The 21,940-nt window shown below is 34.6% G+C and overlaps 1 protein-coding gene and 1 long non-coding RNA gene across 11 annotated transcripts in view; one reads left to right on the forward strand and one right to left on the reverse strand.

Annotated features, from left to right (window-relative positions):
- Nucleotides 1–21,940, reverse strand: part of GRIK2 (glutamate ionotropic receptor kainate type subunit 2) — a 642,913-nt gene that overhangs the window by 146,129 nt on the left and 474,844 nt on the right. The window lies entirely within an intron of this gene.
- Nucleotides 1–21,940, forward strand: part of LOC309667228 — a 46,419-nt gene that overhangs the window by 18,828 nt on the left and 5,651 nt on the right. The window lies entirely within an intron of this gene.

Here is a 21,940-nt window from a genome sequence, read left to right on the forward strand (position 1 = left end):
ATTGGAAATAATAATAACTACCTCAAATTATTTAGCTGATAATCGAGAAACATTTATTTTTCTGGTTTTAAAACTATAGAGCACAGTTAAAATGTTTTATTCTTTAAATAGTTAACATTGTGAAAATCCTCTTTTAATGTGATTTTGTTTACTGCCCCTGAATTTTGTTACTATCTCTCTAATTTGCTTTATATTATTTAAAGAAAATCCTTGCAGCCTTGCCTAAATCGCATTAGGAAATGAGTTTTTCAATTGTCACAAAGTTGCTCATTTTCCAGGTAGCTTAAATATGTTAAATTACTAATGCTTTTCACTCACCATGTTTTAACCATCTGTCAGGGATGAACTTAAGCTCTAACATATTGAAATAAATAATTACAATATTTTGAAGTAACAAAGGCATCTATTCCGACCTATGATGGGAATCTGTATTTCTGTATTTCTTTTATTTTTATAAACATATGGAGCTTTCAGAGAATATATGGAAATTCTCATCTTAAAGAACTACAGAAAGATGTACAACAGAATGAAATTGGTCCTTGGGCTTCCCTGGTGGCACAGTGGTTAAGAATCTGCCTGCCGATGCAGTGGACACGGGTTTGAGCCCTGGTCCAGGAAGACGCCACATGCCGTGGAGCAACTAAGCCCATGCGCCACAACTACTGAGCCCGTGTGCCACAACTACTGAAGCCCGCGCACCTAGATCCCGTGCTCCGCAACAAGAGAAGCCACCGCAATGAGAAGCCCATGCACAGCAAAGAAGACCCAACGCAGCCAAAAATAAATAAATAAAATAAATAAATTTATTTTTTAAAAAAAAGAATGAAATTGGTCCTCTACTGTTTCCTTGTCTCAGGGATTGTTGGAGGACTTAAGGAAGAACCTTCTCTGAGAGGCTAAGTTTGTTGACAATATTATTCTGAGTATGCATTTGTATGCACTTGTGTGTTGCGGGTGGGTGGTGGTGGGAGATGCTTGGATTGAATATCTTTGAGAGTAGCAATGGAGAGAGAAAGATATTTCCTAACAACCAGCAAGGAAAAACAAATCTTCAGGGTCCTGGCAAGAGTATAATCATATTTCACATTTATAAGTCAAGGAATGGCAATTTAACAATAATAATTGTTCATGCTACTTGAGCATTTGCTATGCAACAGGCATTGTGCTAAGAAGGTTACTTGAATTGTTACATTTAATTCTTATGCAATACTACTGTTATTCCCATTTTTAGATAAGGAAACTGAAACCACAGAAGTTAAAAACTTGTTCATTGTCATAGAACTAATTGAGCATTGGAACAAAGGACATAAACCTAAGCTTTTGGAATCTATACCTAGAACTAACCATGTCATGCATCTCAGAAACCAGAAATGAATCATGGAGACATCATTCATTCATTCATTCATGTAGAATGAATGCAGAGATGGAAAGGGAAATATATAGAAGCAAGGGCAGGAATTGATAGATTATAGTCTCAGAATTTAGATGGTCAGGTGCAGAGTTCATGCAAATAGAACATTTTCAACAAAGGAGAGATGGTTTGAAAAAGTAAACAAGTTTGTTAGGAAAGGAAAGTGATAATATAAGAAACAAGGATTCCAGGTCAAAAAAAAAAAAAAGGAAAAAATAGAGTGGTGGTTTGCTCCTGTTTTGGTGGTTGAATTCAGCATAGTTTATCATGTGCCACTTAACTTTGTAACCCACCCTCCTCCTAGGCACATGGAAAGCAAAATTTCACCACATATAAAACGTGTCAGTGAGTATGCTTTAAACTGGTAAAGTACTTTTAAATTCATAATATATATCAGCAAAAGTGAGGAAACAATTCAAGTAACATATATTAAAACAAAACTACTATATTATTCCAAAAATGTTGTTCTACAGGCATATATTAATAGGATTGACTAGACATACATCAAATTTCAAAATTTACTTAGCATTGCCTAAAAAAGTTATATTCTAATTATTAAAGGGAAAAAACCAAAAAAATTATATAGTATGCTTTCAATTATAAAAGAAATTAGTCATGTGAAACAAAAGATATAAACCCACACTTTTAACCATTTAATTAAAAAAATGTACAGACGTGCATGTGTATAAAGGAATAATATTCAGCAACATAAAGAACTGAGCTATCAAGCCATAAAAAGCCATAGAAGAACCCTAAATGCAAATTGCTAAGTGAATGACGTGTATAAAAAGACTACATACTATATAATTTCATATATATGGCATTCTGGAAAAGGCAAAACTATAAAGACAGTAAAAAGATCAGTGGTTTCCCAGTGTTCAGGGGTGGGGGAAAGTGATGAATAGGTAGAGCACAGAACATTTTTAAGGCAGTGAAGCTATCTTGCATGACACTGTAATGATGGATACATGACACTACGCATTTATCAAAATCCATAAAACTGGAAAACACAAAGAATGAACCCTAATGAAAACTATGGACTTTAGCTAATAATAATGTATCAATAAATGTTCATCAATTGCAACAAATGTACTACACTAATGGAATCTGTTAATAATAAGAGAAATTGTAGGGAAAGGGGGTAGAATGGAAGAAGATATATGGAAACTCTATTTTCTGCACAATTTTATTATAAACCTAAAACTGCTCTTAAAAACCTATTAATTATTTTTAAATAAGAGCAGGTTGTTTTAACCACATCCTCGTTAGTACAATTCAATGTGTTATATGTTGATTGATTAATTAATTAGAACTAGGTTGTTAACTATTAACAGTAAAACACACAAAATTTATCAAATATCAATTGTCAAAAATAAGCAGTATCTAATTGCACACCAAGTACATTTTTAAAATCCATTTACAAAATGAGATATCAGGACTATCTTGCAGCAATAAAGATGAGCACTTATTTATACATTATAGCATTATCTGTGAATAAGATCTATCTTCATTACAAATCCATTAATAATATAACTATTTTGGAATCTAATCAAGATGTTATTATATCAAAGAGGTTTATAGTGAGAGATGTGGTATTTTCCCATCAAATATCATGTTATTAAAGACAGAGCATTTGGAGAAAAGACCTTGATGGCAAAATGGAATAATCCCAGAACTTTTAAATCTATTCTTTGAAAATAGATTTAGTCATTGATTTTTTATTTTAAAGAATAAAGTATTCCTGCATTAGAAAGAGCCAGTAGTCAAAATTGATTTTAAAAAGAAACGATTTCATCAAAAGAAAAATAAGTAAATTGTTACGTATCACATGAATAGTATTGATATAAAGAAGAGGGAGAGCTCACTTCTACCACCGGTCTGGTTCAGAGAAGACCATTCCAAACAATTATACTTGCATTACATCTTGAAGAAAGAGTCTGAGATGACAGAAGTCTGAATTGGGAGGGTGATAGTAGCAGGAAAAAAAGAATATCTTAGCAGTAGCTAGCATCAAATGGGTCTACTGTGGGCCAAGACTGTGTTGTATTCTTTGCCTATTTGCCTATAATATTTCCATTAATTCTCACAACAGCTCAAATTTGCACTGTGATTTCCTTTTTTACAGATGAAAAAACCAGAATCATGAGAGTTTAAGGAAAGTATGATCCCAAAGATGACTTAACCATATTCATTTCCCACCATTTTTCTGTATATTCAAATGCATCATATTCCCCTGCCCCCAAATGATCTCCCCTTTTCTCTACTATAAGACACATCTTATAAATCTATAAGACACATCTCCGATTCTTTTTCTCCAATGTAGCCTTCCCTGAACATTCTGTACACATTAATTTCTCTTAAGTAAATTTTTTCTGCACTTATAAACTTAACCATATAATTTAACATGTAACAATACTTTATGTTGTGTTTTTTCTGAGTTTTTCACATGTAAGTCACCTAATATGATATGAGAGATTTGAATGCACACATTGTTGCAACTGTATTATGAGAGTATAAGCACTTTGAAGCCTGCAGGCATTCTCTTCGATCAAAGCACATATCACTGAACTGAGACAATGGTAAAGTATTCCTCCCTGGAAATTTCACAAAGATGCCTAGGCAGCAGCTATCTTATTAATTTAATAAGCATTAATTTACTATTCTATCATTCTATGTGAAACTCTTCCAAATTGTCTTATTTAGCCCTATGATCATAATCAATCTAACATCTGTAGGGTATTGGACAAAATTTGACACCAAGGAATCGCTTAGTAAATGTTTGCTGAATAACAGTTTCAATTTAACTTACTAAAATGTTCAAAGAAAATTAAAAGGAAATCACTCAGAGAATTTTAAAATTAAACTTTTTTCTGATCTTGCTCTAGAAATGAGATTTATTTGTACATTAATATAATTTCTAGTGAACTAACCATCTAGGGAGAACAGAATAATTCTTTTTATGGAGTTACATAGCTAATAGCGGCCCTTTGATTAAAGTCTCATTAAAGATTAGAGAAGAATGGTAAAATTTATTGGTCTAAGTTCTAATTCCCTAATACAAAAATTAGATAACAAAGCATATCTTCGTGAATGGCACAATGACCGCAAATTTGATCATGCTGAGAAAACCTTCGTAATGAAGTCCAAAGAATCAAAGAACATAATGCTGTTATGTTATAATATGTGATCTGGTCAGTGTAACATCTTATGCATACTTCTGAAAGATCTTGCAATTTAACAATGGAAAACCAGTTCTAAACATTGTTTTCTTTTCCATAATGTTGTGAGATGCTTAGTAAATGGGTAAAATAATTAAAGTAGTAAGTGAGCTTTGCGCAGTGGCAGTATCGTAGCCAATGAGGTTTATCCGAGGCGCGATTATTGCTAATTGAAAACTTTTTCCTAAAGTAGTAAGTGCATATGAATAAATTGGAATATTTTAATTGATTTAGTAAAGAAATTTAAGCTAGTTAATTATGTATATTAATTTTAATATCACTTATAAGTGACAGCACACTTTCCCAAATTCTTCACAATGTATGATGTGAACAAATGCTTTACCTCTGGGCACTTTCAGGAAAACACAGTTCACCTTCTGTACACATGGTGTACCCGCTCCACCACTATCCTCCCAGTCATACTGCCTGGACTCTTGCAGTGACCTCTTAATTGATCCCCTGCTTTCATTCTTGCCCAGTTAGTGTCTGTTTTTCATCCAAAGACCAGAGAGGTCTTTTTAGGCACATACCAGATTATCACTTCTTGCTCAGAATCTTCTACTGACTTCCAGCACACATAGAACACACATAAAACATAAGCTTATATTTGAAAAATATGCCTTATAGTTGCTTTTCACCAAACCAAGTAGTAAACACATAGTACACAAGGCAAAGTAACATAGTCAGTTGAGTTATTAATTAAATAAGGAGAATTCTTTCACACTTGTAGGACCTGAATAGGGACAATTAAGAAAGCATTAAACACAAACAGTAGTAGATTCAGCTGCTGCTTCAGCAGCTGTCATTTTATTAATGCTTAAGTAAGCCTGCTGATAATTTCAAATGATATTGACTAAATCTACCAACCTTGCCACTAATGACAGAATAAAAAATAAACTTCTCAACTGATAATTCTTCAGAAGAGCCACAGCTCCAAAACATTGATTTTTGTGTGTGTGTGTGGCGGAGGGTGTTTGTTTTTATTTTATTTTGTTTTGTTTCATTCCCATCCGGATCTGATTTAATTGTAAGCTCTCAATGGATGCTTTATAAATAATAATATTCCTGTACTAAAATTGTTACAATATCTCTTCTCTCACTGCAATATTTCTATGAGATTTATTTATTTTTTAATGCATTAATTGAGTTAGTTTAGCTCCTTCAGAAAAAAAAAATAGGTTCATAGAGATTGAGGGTTTTTTTTCACATTGATAATTTCAGGAAAACTAAATTTCTATTAAAAACAATTGGAAATCATGAATATTAATACTTCAAAGTGGAATTTTGTATACCTGTTATTCGTGAGCAAAGTATTGAATGATGGTGTTTCTGACATTTTCTTTCTGGATTTTTGGTATTACAGATTTCCTAATTTTAAAATAATTAATGTCTTTTAAAATTATGGATTAAGTGAAAATATTTTATTCTGCTAAAGACAATCACCTAAATAGGAATGATATTCTATTACTGTCTACAGTTCCTATGGTTATATTTAAACATACATTAAAAACAACACAAGGAAAAAAATCCTACAATATTACTCAAAATGTTATTATGTATTCATCAAGCAAGTACTTGAGAAGTGAGAGATGTTGAATCACTTCTTTGACACAAACTTATATGCAAGTTTCAAAATAGAAAACTAGAAACAATTCAACATGCTATTTAAAATATCAGGTTATTTCTTGAGTCTATAAGACATTCACACAATTCATTGTTACTGATTTAAGCTACTATTTCACCTATATATTGTCAGCTAAACCTGTTTTCATTTCCCAGTTTAAATGCTCTGGGAACACAACCAGTGGACCAAGAAACAACTACTAGCACTAGAATGGATGAATATGATCTACAAGGAACCCTCTTAATGGAACTGTGAACTTATAATTCTGCTCTAGTAAACCATTCTCCAGTGGACAATGTATCAAGTACATTGGATTTCCAGGATCTATTTTAAAATAATAGGTAAATTATAACAGTTGTAAATAATCAATGCAATTAAATTATCCAATTATGATTAGTTTATGTTAAAATTGGACATTACTTAGTTTAGAATAAATTTAGAATTAATTTATTAAGACTATTTCTCACAGTAACAAACATTCCTTCACAAAGGATTATCAAAATTCAGCTATGCACAAGGCCTGGGCAAAGTTTAGGATACAAAGGTGTTTATGACAGTCTCATTTCTCAGGTGACAGCAATATAGGGAAGATTAACATGGAAACAAATAATTGAAAAGTTCTAATAAGTCATTCAGTTAAAGTATGTACAAGGTACAGTTGTGCTACAATTTTACTGGCTTGCCCAATTGTTACTCTAATGGGTTAATATAAAAAGATATTCATTATCGGAATTTACATTAATCCTGCAAAACCTGCAGTTGAAATGGGACCAATACATAAATGCTCCATGGGTAGTAGTATTAAAGAAAGTGGGAGGAACTCAAGAGGGAAACGTGTGAGGCATTATAACCCATCTTAAAGCTCCTGATTATTTATTCTTCATCACTGGATTAACAATAACAACAATAACTATGCTGATGAGGTTAAAAATGAAAGTGACCTTTACAGTGATTCATTCTTCAATATGAGAGGGCATAAGAAGAGTTGGATAGTGGATAGCACTTGTAAACCACATAAATAAACCAAAAGGTGCCCCCAGCTCAACCTCTTCTATTCCTTTTTCCAGCTAAAATACAAATAAACATTATATACTTTTCCTATATAGCCTCATTATCTCACTTAAATGCATTTGTTAGACTCAAATATTACAGAGAATACATGATCTCTGTATAAGAGATCTGCATAAACAAGATCTTCTGTATATTTCCCAACAGAACAGGGATAACATTTTGCTACATAGAACATACCTCTCCCAGAACTTGCTTTGCAAATAGATTTACATCATATGTTGAATTACTAAGCAAACTTATCTGAGTGCATCAAATCTAAACTATAAATTTACTTAATTCCCTACATTCAAAAGTCTGTATTATATGCTTACACTTACAACAAATACAAAGTACATATTAGTATTTGTTAAACAGATAAACTGTTAAAATAACATACACAGTAAGAAAGAACTTTGGGCAATAAAAAATATTTACATATATCTAAACAGCTAGCCTGTGTTGCATCTGGATGTCTTTACAATTAATACTCTAGTGAAAAATATTTTGTAACATGTTTTCTCTGGTTTCCATGACTAATGAAATTCCTTGAATCTGTACTATTTAATTGTTTTATAAAGGTTTTAACTGTTTATTCAATATGTGTTAAAATGTTTGAGGTATGAGGAAACTTAGAACCCTGATATCTATGTGAAACCATTCATTCACTCATTTATTCAACAATTTATTATCGAACAATTCACTAATTTATCCAACAAGTATTTATTCTTGATTGACTGCTTTGTAATAGGAGCTGTTCTAGATGCTCATAGTACTGCGAAGACAGACAAAGTGAAGAAGACAGACACCGAGCATGAAACAATTAGAGGCTATAATGTCAGGACGTGAAGAGTGCTACAAAGGAAGATAAAGCAAGGTAAGAGTGTAACTAGGGAGAAAAGGAGGGCACTATTTTTACTAAGATGAACAGAGGAAACCTCTCCAAGGTCCTGACATTTGAGTCCACACTTCAGTCAAGTCGGGGATAAAGCCCTGTGAGGTTCTGATCAGAGTTCCCCTGGCAGAGGGATTTATAAGTTACAAAGGCTCTGGGGTAGAAACAAGCTGGGTATGCTGGAGGAGCAGCAAACATGTCTCCAACCCTCCCCAGCTCCTCCCAGTTTAATCATCTTGTTGATCCTCTCCAGAAAATCCCACGGTAATATAGAAACATTACCTGACAAAACACTCCAACCCTAAACAAAAGGTGTCAGACTTAGAAGAGAAAACTTGTGTCATTGCACCTCTCATTTTGCTCTTCTATGTTTTTTTCCACTAAAAGGAAATAATACCATTCAGGTTTATTATCTTACCTTTACCCTATAAATGTGATCTCTATAAATTCTTTCATTCAAATTCAACGGCAACAAAGCTATTTAATTGTGCCTTAGAATTTTTTAAAATACTATACTACCTATTAAATATTTAAGAAAAACATCATGTTTATGGTAACTCAGCCTTACATAAATAATAATAGAAAAACAGAGTAATTACACTGTCCACAGTATTTCTGAACCTGTGACATGACCTTATTCCTATATCACCTATGTGATCACCTGCCCCTATAGAAACCCCCCATTGATTAGTAAAAACAGCTTTATGATTTTCTGCAAATATCACTGATGATCAGCAATTTCCTTCCAGAATAGTTGATTTTTCTAATAATCCAAGTGTAATAACTGAGCTGAGACCACTTCCCCATGTTTGTTAATAAAATCTGAGGCCATTCCCATCTTTGTTTATTAGAATTTAATAATATATCCCCATATATTTAAGGATGCTTGAATAACTCACAATTAAGTTTGAACATAAAGATTAAACAAGAAAATTCTTACAAAACAGCAAACAAAAACCTTTCTAATACTAACTGCTATAATTACAGTAGTGTTTGATAGTACAAAACTGGATGCAATATTAAGAAAAAAGCCTGTAAAGAAAGGTTAGAATTTTCTGTCTATTATTTTATCCAAACTGCCCCCACTTTGGTCCTTCTTTCTGCCTTCCTTCCTTCCTTCTTTCCTAACTCTTTCTCTTTTCTTTTCTCTTGCCTAAAACCTGAAAGAATGATTTTTTTCTGTGTGTTGTTAAAAACCCTATGCAATAGAATCAAATGTCTAATTTCAGATGTGGAAGGATTTAAGACAGAGAGCATAAGCAAAAACTTTTCTATTGAATGAAAGTGGACCACGTACTAAATCTATCCATTGTACTAGAATTTCACATCTCTAATTTTTAAGAAATAATTCTAAGTTCAGAAACAGGCTGATACACAAAGGTGTTCTCTCAAGATCACCTGTAATCTGGGAATGCAAGTAGCTTCTATGCCTCAGAAGAGAATGGTTAATAAATTAGGGTACAGCAAGAAAGAATTATTATGCATTATTAAGCAGCATTTTGCAAAGTTTTCAGTGAAATGGCATGGACACTGCCAAAGTCAGTGAGTATAGAAACACAATATTAAACATAAATTCAACTAAATAAAAACACGGTAAAGGTGAAACCTACAGATTACATGCTTCTTGAGATATACCAACCAATCATAAATTAAAGAGCATTTTTAGATCTCAATTTAAACAAGTAAACAAGTACTAAATAAGTAAATAAATACTAGAAGACAACCAGAAAAATGTAAATAAGTACTGATGGTTGGGTACTTGATGTCATTAAGGGATCATATTTTTTCTATGTGATAATGAGAGTGTGGCCATTTAAAAAATATTAGTTCCTCTCTTTTAGTGATAAATACTGAAATGTATGTATTATAAATGACATGATATGAAGTCTAGGATTTGCTTCAAAATAATGCAGGTGGCAAGCAAGTTTGTGGGAGTAGAGATGAAATGAAATTGGCCATGAGTTTATAATCCATGAGGCTTGGTGATGGGTACATGAAATTTAAATTTACTTTTCTATTTGCACATGTTTGAAAAGTTCTATACCATCATGGTTAAAAAGTATAGAATCAAGAGTGGAAATAAATTGAGCAAAATGTTAATAACGTTTGTTCCTAGTTAGTAGAATTATGGTTGTTTATTATATTATTTCTCAATTTTATAATTTTTATTCACTGAAAATATATTTTTATTCCAGTAGGAAAGAACAACACATGTCATTTAAATATACATGTATTCTACCTTGAAGACCTTCACTAATCAAATGAAACAAAACTATGAGCAATAAGCTAAATCCAGATAATTTTTGTGGTCATTTTATTTAAGAATGTAAAGACTGAGATACATATAAAAAATTTTATTTGACCTAAACTTACAGATTAACTTCAGTAAAAATACAGCTCTTTTTTTTAATATAAATTTATTTATTTATGTATGTATGTATGTACGTATGTATGTATTTATTTTTGGCTGTGTTGGGTCTTCATTGCTGCACACGGGCTTTCTCTAGTTGCGGCGAGCAAGGGCTACTCTTCCTTGTGGTGCGCGTGCTTCTCATTGCAGTGGCTTCTCTTGTTGCAGAGCACGGGCTCTAGGCGCGCGGGTTTTAGTAGTTGTGGCACGTGGGCTCAGTAGTTGTGGCTCACGGGCTCTAGAGCGCAGGTTCCGTAGTTGTGGCACATGGGCTTAGTTGCTCCACGGCATGTAGGATCTTCCCGGACCAGGGCTCGAACCCGTATCCCCTGCATTGGAAGGCGGATTCTTAACCACTGTGCCACCGGGGAAGTCTCACAGCTCTTTTTTTAATAATAAATTATTTTAAAAATATGAAATTAGTAAATAGTTAAAGGAGTGTTTTATTTTAACTTTAATTTCTGAAAAGCAGTCAATATATTTTACATTTTGAGGATAATGGAAAATAAGCTCCCCTTTCTAAGTATTTTAACCTGAACAATTCAGATGGAGCCTCTGATATCGAATATTAAATAACACATTGAAGAAAGTGCTAGTGTATTTCAAAGCTACGGATTCGGGCTTCCCTGGTGGCGCAGTGGTTAAGAATCTGCCTGCCAATGCAGGGGACACGGGTTCGAGCCCTGGTCTGGGAAGATCCCACATGCCGCAGAGCAACTAAGCCCGTGAGCCACAAATACTGAGCCTGCGCGTCTGGAGCCTGTGCTCTGCAACAAGATAGGCCACGACAGTGAGAGGCCCGCGCACTGCGATGAAGAGTGGCCCCCGCTCTCCACAACGGGAGAAAGCCCTCGCACAGAAACGAAGACCCAACACAGCCAAAAATAAATAAATAAATACATTTTTTAAAAGCTACAGATTCTTATCTTTTTTATATGTCCATGTAGTTTTTCCAGAATTAAGAGGGAACAATAATCAATTTGATTATCTTTCTGTATCTGTATAAACAAAAACTTGGAACGAAGGCTAAATTATAAAAATATTAAATGCCCATGACTTCAGAAGGTAATTACTATTTCTTCACTGGTTTAAAAGTTCACATAAATATATCTCATAGTAGAGTAAAATAAGCTTCTATTTTCTCATGTGTGAAACAATATAACAGGATCTATCAATCAGTATTTACCGGTAGACTAGGCAGAGTGGGGATGAAAGATATTTAAACAGGATCCCTCCTAGAGCTTATATAAGACTCCTTGAAGCAAGAAATATCCAGAGGAATGGTAAAAACATAATGAATTGTATGAGGAAAAGATCAATGGAGTTGTTAGGAGAAAATTCATGGAATGCTTTGAGACTTAAACTATGAGCGAGAAAGACCAATATAGCAGTTAATAAGCATAGATTCTGAATTCATTAGTGACCCAAACTTTCCAATCAGCAGCCGGAATTTGTTTCCATTGTTGGAAGCCACAAATAGGGGTATATTTAATCTACCAGAATCTAGCTTTCCAAGGAGCAGACTAAAACCTAGGGCATTGGCAATCACTGGAGTCATAGCACGAGTTAGAAGAAAAGCCTTGACTTCTGCCCACTAATAAGAAAGATCAAGTCCAGTTTGGGTTCTGTATGGCTAACACTGATACTGGATAGCCCACAGGACAACAGAGGACAACCCCAGAGGACAACACTATGTTTCAACTTGTCAGTGAACCAAGTCTAGGCATTTAGAAGAACCTCTACGAATCTAGGGCCCTGGTTAGTCAGCAGCTACTTTAAGCTGTCAAGTAGAGGATAAAATTTCCCCCAAAAGTTACCTTGTTTCATGTAAAGCCAAGATGTCACTGCTGCCTGGCTGGCTGAGTTCTTGAATATATACTATTTCCACTTGATAAGTGAAAGTTTTATGGTCTTCCCATACATTAGTTATTAAAGTCTAAGTTGGCCTACCTCAAAATAGGACTATCAGGCCATGGAGTTACAAGATTTCTGTGGATCAGGCATTCAGTTTCAACAATGGTCTAACTGCAGACTAATAGCAGCTTTTTAAAATGGTGTAGATGGTGGCAGTGTCTAGAAGGTGATGAGTCCAGAACTCTGAGGGAAAACTTCAGATACAGGACATTAACAGGCAAAAGCATCAGTCACAGAGACTTATAGTTCAAAAGGGTCACTAGGATCATGGGATTGAAAGGTACTAGGACTTTTCTATATGTAAATTTTTATGATTGGGAAGATTCCCTCTGGGCCTTAAGAAAAGATATATTACAGATGAGTTCCTTTTATTACATACAGAGGTAGAAGCAACAAATACAGTACACTGAATTAGCCCAAAGGACCCTTAACACAATATTTTGTTAGATTCCTTTCTCCATTGTGGATCCTGACTGAAACTGATTAGCAGAATGTGGATGACCCACGACACCAATGAGACTGGGTAGGATGGTGCCTTGGTCACCTGTATCCAACAAAGCTATACAAGTTTTCTTACCTCACCAAAGTTCTCCAATATACATGGACAGGTGTTTTTGGTCTTTAGTCCCTCTTGGAAACAGGAAGACTTTGACCTAATCTCTAATAATTCTTGTCCTTGAATAAGCTGGGATTGGAATAGAGATGGTGAGAAGGATCCGGGAGAGTGGAGGTAGAGAGCACCTCCACATCAGTAAGCAAGACTCACTGATTTTGAGTTTTGAGCAGTGTGGTGGTTGTTTGCTAGTCACTTAAAGTTTCCATGTCTAGTGCTCTATATTAGATGGCAAGATCCTCAGTCTGAAATTATCTATTTCACCAATGGAGACCCCTTAATTAAGCAGCCATAGCCATATTGCCTTTCGGCTGGAACTATCGGGAGTTTTGCATTATTTTCATGATAATATACCTTCTTTTACCTGATCAATTCACCATTTGGACAGTATACTTCAATACTACCTCCTGCTGCTTAGACTGTAAACATTCATTAACAGCAAGATAGAGTTCCTTACTCTTTCCTCTTGCCCACCATTTGGATAAGAGCATTAGCTCCTAGATCCCAGGAATTGTTCCCATATTATCAAACCCAGCTCATGGATCCCTTGGCCTTGATCTTCTAGAAACCCATGTCTCTGTCCATATCCCATTCTCATTGCCTATTTGCAGAAGTTCTTATAGTCTGAACACTTAAATTCCTTTGTCAGTTACAAGCATTGGAAATCAGTCTGTGGCTTGTCTTTCAATGTTTTTTCTCTCTGTATTGTTCACAGTGAGGTAAATTTATTTTTTTTTTTAAGCTATCCTATTTCTTACTCAGAGTACATTTTTGATTTAGTGGTAAATATTTTACCAAAATTCCAGCAAACCCTCAGCTATTATCTTTTCAAATACTGCTTCCTTGCAATTCTTTCCATTGTCTTCTTCTGGAACACCTACTAGATATATGATGGAGCTTCTCACCTTATCCTCCATGTCTCTTATCTCTTCTTTCACAAATTATATTTTCTCATTTTTCTGTGCTATGTGCAGATTAAATTAATCATTATTTTTAACTCACTCTCTTTTTGTGTTCAGCGTACCTTGCCTACCGAGTTTTTTTAATGATACTTTTTAATACTAGTTAAACTTTCATTATTTTTTTATTTTTCATATTTTCGTATATAATTTTTACTATACAATTTATTTTTGTATTGTATGGAATTTTAAAAGATATTTTACCTTTAGTTTTTATTTTAAAAATTTTGACAGATAGTTCTACAAAATGTATTTCAGAAGGATAAAATTCATGTTCAATTGTGGTTTTTCAATATGAACTTGCATTTTTTGTTATTTTTATCTATTTCATTCCCTCTCTCACTCTCTCATATATCCTTACAGATTCCTTTCTAGTGGTTCTATTATTTCTTTCACTCTGTGACACCTCTCTCATCTTCCAATCCATAGCAATGTTTCATAAGGGTGATTTGAGGTTCACATCCCCTGGTGATACTGGTGGTATTTTGTATCTAGTTCCAAAATAATTAGGTAACTTGACAGAGTTCTTAGTTATCTGACTGAATCTGTGCCTTTCTGTTTACCTAGGACCACAACTTTCAAATAAGCCAAAGCCTCAGGGCACCAGAATTTTCGTGGTGCTTTCACAAGTAAGGAAGCCACACCCAAAGCCCTGGTTTCAAGCCGTAAGCCTGCCTTCAGACTTAGATTTCACATAGAGCACTTTCAATCCATGGATAATTCTGACCAATAAGCCCTACTTATGGATCAGGGGCCCTGAGGCTGATAGCTTTAGTCGGGCTTACTCTGCTTATTTTGCATGGATTTTGGTTATGGGAATTAATCAAAGAGGACTCTGTCAAAGTTTGATGTTTTTACATCATCGTGACAAGAAATAAAGCAACAGGATTTTTTCCCCTAAGTCTATTATAATATGCACTCTTTCTAGCAGCAATTAAAAGATGGTTCAAAGCAGTAAAGACGGCAAAGAGTAACCTAAGAGAGGCAACAGGAAAATGAGGGAAATTTTATGGAAACCAGTGGAAAAGAATGCTTCCGAGTAGTAAGTTGAGCAAACAGCTTCTTACAGATCAAATAAGATAAAGCCTGACAAATATCTACTGGATTTAGCAACTTGGAGACATTAATAAGAGTAATTTTTGATGACATGTTAGTTCAAAAAAAATTATGGGTGAGATGTGAGATAGCTAGGGCCACCAATTAAAGAAGGAAATTTAAAGACGACAAGGAAGTTCATCTCAGAGGGGAAATTGAAACGTTGGGTGACAGCTGAAAGAGATTTTTTTTAAATGAGAAATGATGGTCTTTTAAAAATACAAATATAAATAGATCAGAAGAGAAAGGCCTAGATGTCTAAAGCAGAGAAAGAAAGAAACATGGGTCTAAAAATTTCTGGATAGACAAGCTAGAATGGAAAAGATGAAAAGCACATCCTTAAGTAGGACCAATTATTCCATCAAACTTAGAAGAGGAGAGAACAAGTGCTAATGAAGCCATGATTGTAAATTTGATGGTGAGGGTTGAGGTAGGACATTCTTATCTCATGGTATCTATTTCTCTTAGAAGCAGGACACCAGGTTTTCTGCTGTGAGTTGGAGAGGGACTGGTAGACTTGAGAAGTAGAAAGAAACTTTAAAAGCAGTGTTGCAGAATGTAAGAGAGTGTGGCGACTAGAAAGAGTTTGCAGCAGTTGTGACAGTGTTGACAGCTCATTTGAGATTACTATCAGTTTATAGTGGTTGCATTTTTCACAATGGGTTGATTTTCTCCAGCTAAGTTTATTGTTCTAAGTCAGACACAGCGAAGAAGATAATGACATAAATACAGGGTCAAGTTTTGTTATGAAACGACAGAGGAAAAATAAATTTGGTACTAGAAGAGAATGTCTCTAACAATAAGCCACAGAAACTAAGCTGGATATGGAGAAATGTGAGGAGAGGAGAGAATTAATATATGGAAAACAAATGGATGATTAATTAACTCATAGGTTTGAAAGGGTCAAAAACAAGTGTAGTGTGGTCAAATACATTCGTAAGTAAGAAGGGAAGGAGTTGAATTGCTGAGTTATTGATCTAAGAGTTAAGGTACTTTGCGTCACAATAATGATTATGACGTAATTATAGGCATATATAAGACTTATGTGGCTAAAAGGCTCCTGGGAATGAACGACTCAAGAAGCTTAGGGTCCATGGTGATGGATGGGTCTTCTGTAAGGACACTGAATTTATCTAGAATCATAAAATCAACCATCTTAAAGTGAAAGGCTATGATCCAGTTGTTGAAGTCAACAGTGGATGAGTAACTGTGATTAAGAAGTGAGTGGAGGATAACTTAAAAAAGAGAAGGAATGGTATATCCAGAGACAGGTGCCTCAGAGAAGCATGGCTTTTCTGGAGCTTAGAGAATTCATGGACCGGGAACAGCAATGGGGAGCACAGCATTGGGGCTATTCCATTATATTTCAATTTGTCTTTTTCTGTGCACATGGTAGACTATCCTCCTTCCCTCCCACAAAGTTGAACACAGCCATATGATTTACTTCGGTCAATGGAATATAAGCAGAAGCAGTGTGCTTTCATTTCTAAGAAGAAGCTTTTAAGAGACAGTGCCCAATTCACCATGTTCCCACTCTTTCCCTGATGTGATGATCAGCCACATAGCAGTGGCTCCATCAGTTTGGGTTCTAGTGAGAAAACATGGAGCAGAGCCCTCAGCCGGCCTTTAATCTATATTCAGAGGGAGTGAGAAACAATTTCTGTAGGTATAAACTACAACCACATTCGAGTTTAGCTTGTGCTGCCTAATCCAGTCAGTCTCTTGGATATGACCCAGCCTCTCGAGATAAGTGGGTGAGACAGAGTAGCCGTCATTGACCTGGCTACGGAGAGAGCAATTTCAGCAGCAGAGAGGCCAAACACGACAGGAAATAATCAAGGAAGAGAATGGAAACGAGGGAAGATTATTAATGATGGAGGGATAGCGACCCAGAGAGTATGGCTTGTAAGAAAGGGAAAAAGTGGTAACGTAGGTCAGAACAAAGTCAACATAGCCCAGCACGCTCTAGAAATAAAAATGCAGAAATAATCATAGACTAGACAGTCTTAGAATTTTTACAATGTCTGATAATAAACTTGTGAGGTACATTTTGTTTAAAGAATCTTTTCATGTTTAAAAAATACATTACTGAGGATACAAATTGCAGTTTTTCATGGCTTTCCACTAAATTCTGACACACACTGATTATTTTAGGATAGTGGGACCAAGTGTCAACCCTCTCTTCTTCCTTCTCTCTTGTCACATGTGTATTAGGCTAAGTAGGCAGAAACTTGACATTTGGATGGTCCCGTCCCTAGATTCTGGAGGGGATGCAGACTTTTCCTTATTTGTTTACTCTATTGATAATTTCAATGGGAAATAGGGTGAATGGAAGAGGCAATGAGATGCCTGGGTTTATGTTTTCATTCATTTCAGATAATTGCTATTATTTCTTCCAAAAAAAAAAAACTACAGATGACAGCTAACACTTATTGAAAGCTTATGATACACCTGGCATTACTCTAAGCATTTCATATGTTTCATGTCATTTAATCTTTAGCATAAAGTATATGCATTTGTCAGTACTCTTTTTTAGGTTAAAAAAAAAAAGTGAGGCTCAGGGACTTAGGCAAATTGCCCAAAATCACCCTTCTGATAATGAATGGAGGGGGATTTGGAAATCTGGCTGACTGCAAAGTTATTCTACTGGTTATAATTTTAAAGTTTTTTTAATACCAAAAATATATTTGATGGACTGATTATCTTTCAACATAGAATGAAAATGTATTAAGGAATAATGGATTGACGGAGAGATTTCACTGAGGATAGCAAATGAAGCCATGATCAAATCTCCACTAAATTATCCAAGTTTGTATTGATATTTAAACATGAGGAATTGTCCTTGACAACTCACTGAATCTAACTCATTCACACAATACCTATTTTTTACTCAGATATTTTTATTCCTTTAAAACTGTTCTTAATATACACATACATACATGTATACTGCTTGTATACATTAATAGACATATATACCGTGTGCATATAAAAATATATATAAACATGCATGTGTATGTGGGTGTGTACTTATAATATTACACCAATTACTTTAAAAAAATTGTGAAGCTCAAGTGTACTTGTCTTAAAAAACACTTAACAATACATCATGATTTATATAGAGACAATATGAGAACATATCAGAACACTAGTATTATTTGTATGCATATTACATATTCTGTTTTAATTAGAAAATTCAACCTTGCCTATTATGACAAACTATAACATAAATAATTTATGTAAAGAGATGCATGGGAATGAATCTATCTATGTTAGCACATACACAAAAGCAACATCATTTACTTCGGGTCTTAGAATGACCTAAAAATACTGGCTGGCAACAAGATTCATCATAATTCAAAAAATTCTTTACACCATGAAAGATTGATTTGAAAACAGAAGGACATTGGTTGTTTTGTTACTATGGCTATTCCTGGCAGTTATCCAGGGATTACAACTGTACAACCTTACAAACAGCATAGAAATTGACTGTTTTAACAAAGGGTCTCAGCAGGATCATGAGTGGTGCACATTAATTCTCACTGTGCATTGATGAGCTCTCTTTGAAATTTGCCAAGGTTTAACCAATGGCAACAGACCTCTGGCACTGTCAGATGATGTGGGCCTTGAACAGCGCTTCAGGAATGAAGTTTGTTTGTTTGTTTGTATTTGTTTTTGTAGGAAACCACATTTTAATCATTTAGAACAGTTATCAGTTCTCATTAGATCTGGAGTCTTCAGGAAGCTTGTGAAATATAAGAAAGGAATTTTTGCCACAAATGTCTTCTAAAGAAAAGAATCTAGTGTTGCTCTTAGATTAATCTTTAAGGTTATATATTTAAATCTGAAGGTAAGAAAAGGCTCTGCAAACCTTTTAATGGTATGATGAGTAGAGAAAATGTATAGGTTGGATCATATGAAACTTGTGGTATTTCATTTTAAGCTATAAAAATGACAATTTTATGTTTCAACCTAATATTACTATTTACATAATTAACTGATTTGCCTAAATATTTTTTTTTTAAATTTTGACTTCTAAATACTGACTTCTGACTACAGTTTTATTTGTAATGTTGATCCCAAGGTGAGGGATCATTATATTCTATTTTAAAACATTAATTAGCTTTTTTAAGCAAGGAAAATCAAACAAAATATTTATGTGTGTGTGTGCACATTCCTGCAAGTGATTCATCATAATTGTTGACTGATGGATTTTGTTGACCAGTGTATAACATTTTAAGAGAAAGTGATTAGAAATCATTTATACAGATTTGTATACATTGCCTTCTTTTACGATCTTGACTGGTGTTTATACAAAAACAGATTGCCTGAAAAAAAAAAAAAAAACAGATTGCCTGAACACATTTTTCTGATTCACAACCCTGATCACGTTAGATCCTACAAGGCCCATTCACAATGCCACCTCCCCACAACACGATTCACATGCTTCCAATCTTACATATTCTCTCCTTGCTCTGGATTTACTCTCCATCCCTCATGTATATATTATGATACTTGATTCTTTAATCAATCTCTTATGATAATTACATATTCATATCTAGTTTCTGTACTGCATTACATATTCTAGAGGGAGGAGTCCAAGTCTAAGTCATCTCTGTGTCACTGATAGTGACTAGCACAGAGCAGTGAACGAAGCAGTCCTTAAATGAATAAATGAAATAAGTGTACTTCCGGCTTCTTGTTTAATATATTTATTCTCAAAGATATTAATCACATTGCTGTCTGTTTTATAATTCCCATGTTTTTGCTTAATAAATTAAATATTAAATTTTTAATTTTGATGTTCTCCCATTTGGGGATTGGGGTCAGGAAAATGTCATTTCCCAAAAAAATGAAATCGACAATACCAAAATCCAATATACAATGGAAGGGACTAGGTATTTGTAGGAATGTCCCACCAGACACATTTCCAGAGGATTAAATGACTGGAAGAATACTTTTAATTCAGAACAACTAAAATGAAAAAAATATGAAGCCAAAGATTTTGAGCTGACATTTGCCCGGAGGACATTGGGCAAATCCTCACCTCATAGGCTAGTGCTTAAGGTTTGATCAGTAGGAACTCAAAATCAGAGATAAGGCCTGAATCTCATGCAAAATGCAAAATGAAAGATCAGACTGGAGACTTTTGTATAAAACCAACATACTCTAGCACACTCATATTCAGTGGGTCAACTAGAATAAAGCTCATCCCACAGTTTAAGTTTTCTATGGCCCTTGCATTGTTTTGATATTGATAGCTTGTTAAGTATGTTTGCTAAAATAGCCACTAAAATAATAAATAAAAATAAAGCTTATAAGTTTAAACTAATAGAGGATAAAAGGAATGAGACCAAAGAAAATCCATTCAATCCAAAAGAAGTCAAGAAATAAGAAAAAGGGAACAAATTTAGATGATAAAAATGAAACTGTCTTAAGAGAGATTATCACCGTCACTAATCTCTTAGCAATCTAATCAAGAAAAACAGTTGTTTCTTTAAAAAACGATAGCTCACTTAACTGTACTGTAACATCCTTGAGATAAAATGTTTGTGATAGTCTTCTTAGCAAAATGAGAGAAAAAATAGTAGATGTGGGTTTTTATCCCCAAGAATGGATGCTCTGGTTCTTAATGCCCTGTATGGGTACTTAGGAAGAAATACAATCATAGTACAGGACAAGAGATCTGATTACCTAGGCTTTGTCCTTTGATTTCTAGGTTGTCTGGTTTCTAAACTGGTTTTTATTTGCACCTATATAATAGGAGTAAGAATACTAAAAAGCACTGATTCCTGTTATACTCCCATAAAAATTAATATTCTGTTTTCAAAATCAATTCTGTGTGTTTAGTTAGCTCAATAACTCCTGAATAACTGTGTAATAAGCATTGGGGACTTGCATAACTAAGGACCAGACCCAGAATGAAGAGATCTCCACTATGGAATCACTGGTTTGTATGGGTGGCTCTGCTGAGCAGTCTTGCCAGTTTTAAACATGTCTAACTTAATCTTATCCTCAGTTCATGATGCACAGCTCAGAATTCAGCTTGTTATCAACATATCTTTAAAAATACTGCTTTTCAAATTATTTAAATGCTGGTTGAAAATCGACATAAAATTTACCTAGTCTGTGTAATGGTTTATGTAGGAAAGCAGGTAAAATGTATGTCAGGAAGTTTGGAATAAATAAAAGATAACAGGAAATAAGCTGAAGAAGATAAGTTGAGATAGAATGTGAGGTAAGTACCTTTGGAGGGGATGGGAAATGGGGACCGGGTGAATCAATCAAGTACCCATTTGAACCTATGAAAGAGATAAGAGTCAAAATGTATGGTTACTGAGCAAATGTTTGCAGCATTTCAAGCACAAACCATAGGAAAAAAATTGGTAGCCATGAATTTCATATTCCTGGGTGATTGCAATGTAAAGTATAATATTATCATGAAAGCATTGACAGTTATAAAGTTTTCAACTGGAGTTTGGATTATGTTCACTGAACTACAGTTTCAAAGAGTGAAATATATGTAATGCATTCTAGAAATGTTTCCATCCAAAAAGATGATATTATAGTATTTAAAAGATAAACTGGGCTTCCCTGGTGGCGCAGTGGTTGAGAATCTGCCTGCCAATGCAGGGGACGCGGGTTCGACCCCTGGTCTGGGAAGATCCCACATGCCGCGGAGCGGCTGGGCCCGTGAGCCACAACTGCTGAGCCTGCGCTCTGCAACAAGAGAGGCCCGCGCACCGCGATGAAGAGT

Source organism: Balaenoptera physalus, assembly GCF_965194825.1.
Source record: "Balaenoptera physalus genome assembly, chromosome: 9".
NCBI classification, from domain to species: domain Eukaryota; kingdom Metazoa; phylum Chordata; class Mammalia; order Artiodactyla; family Balaenopteridae; genus Balaenoptera; species Balaenoptera physalus.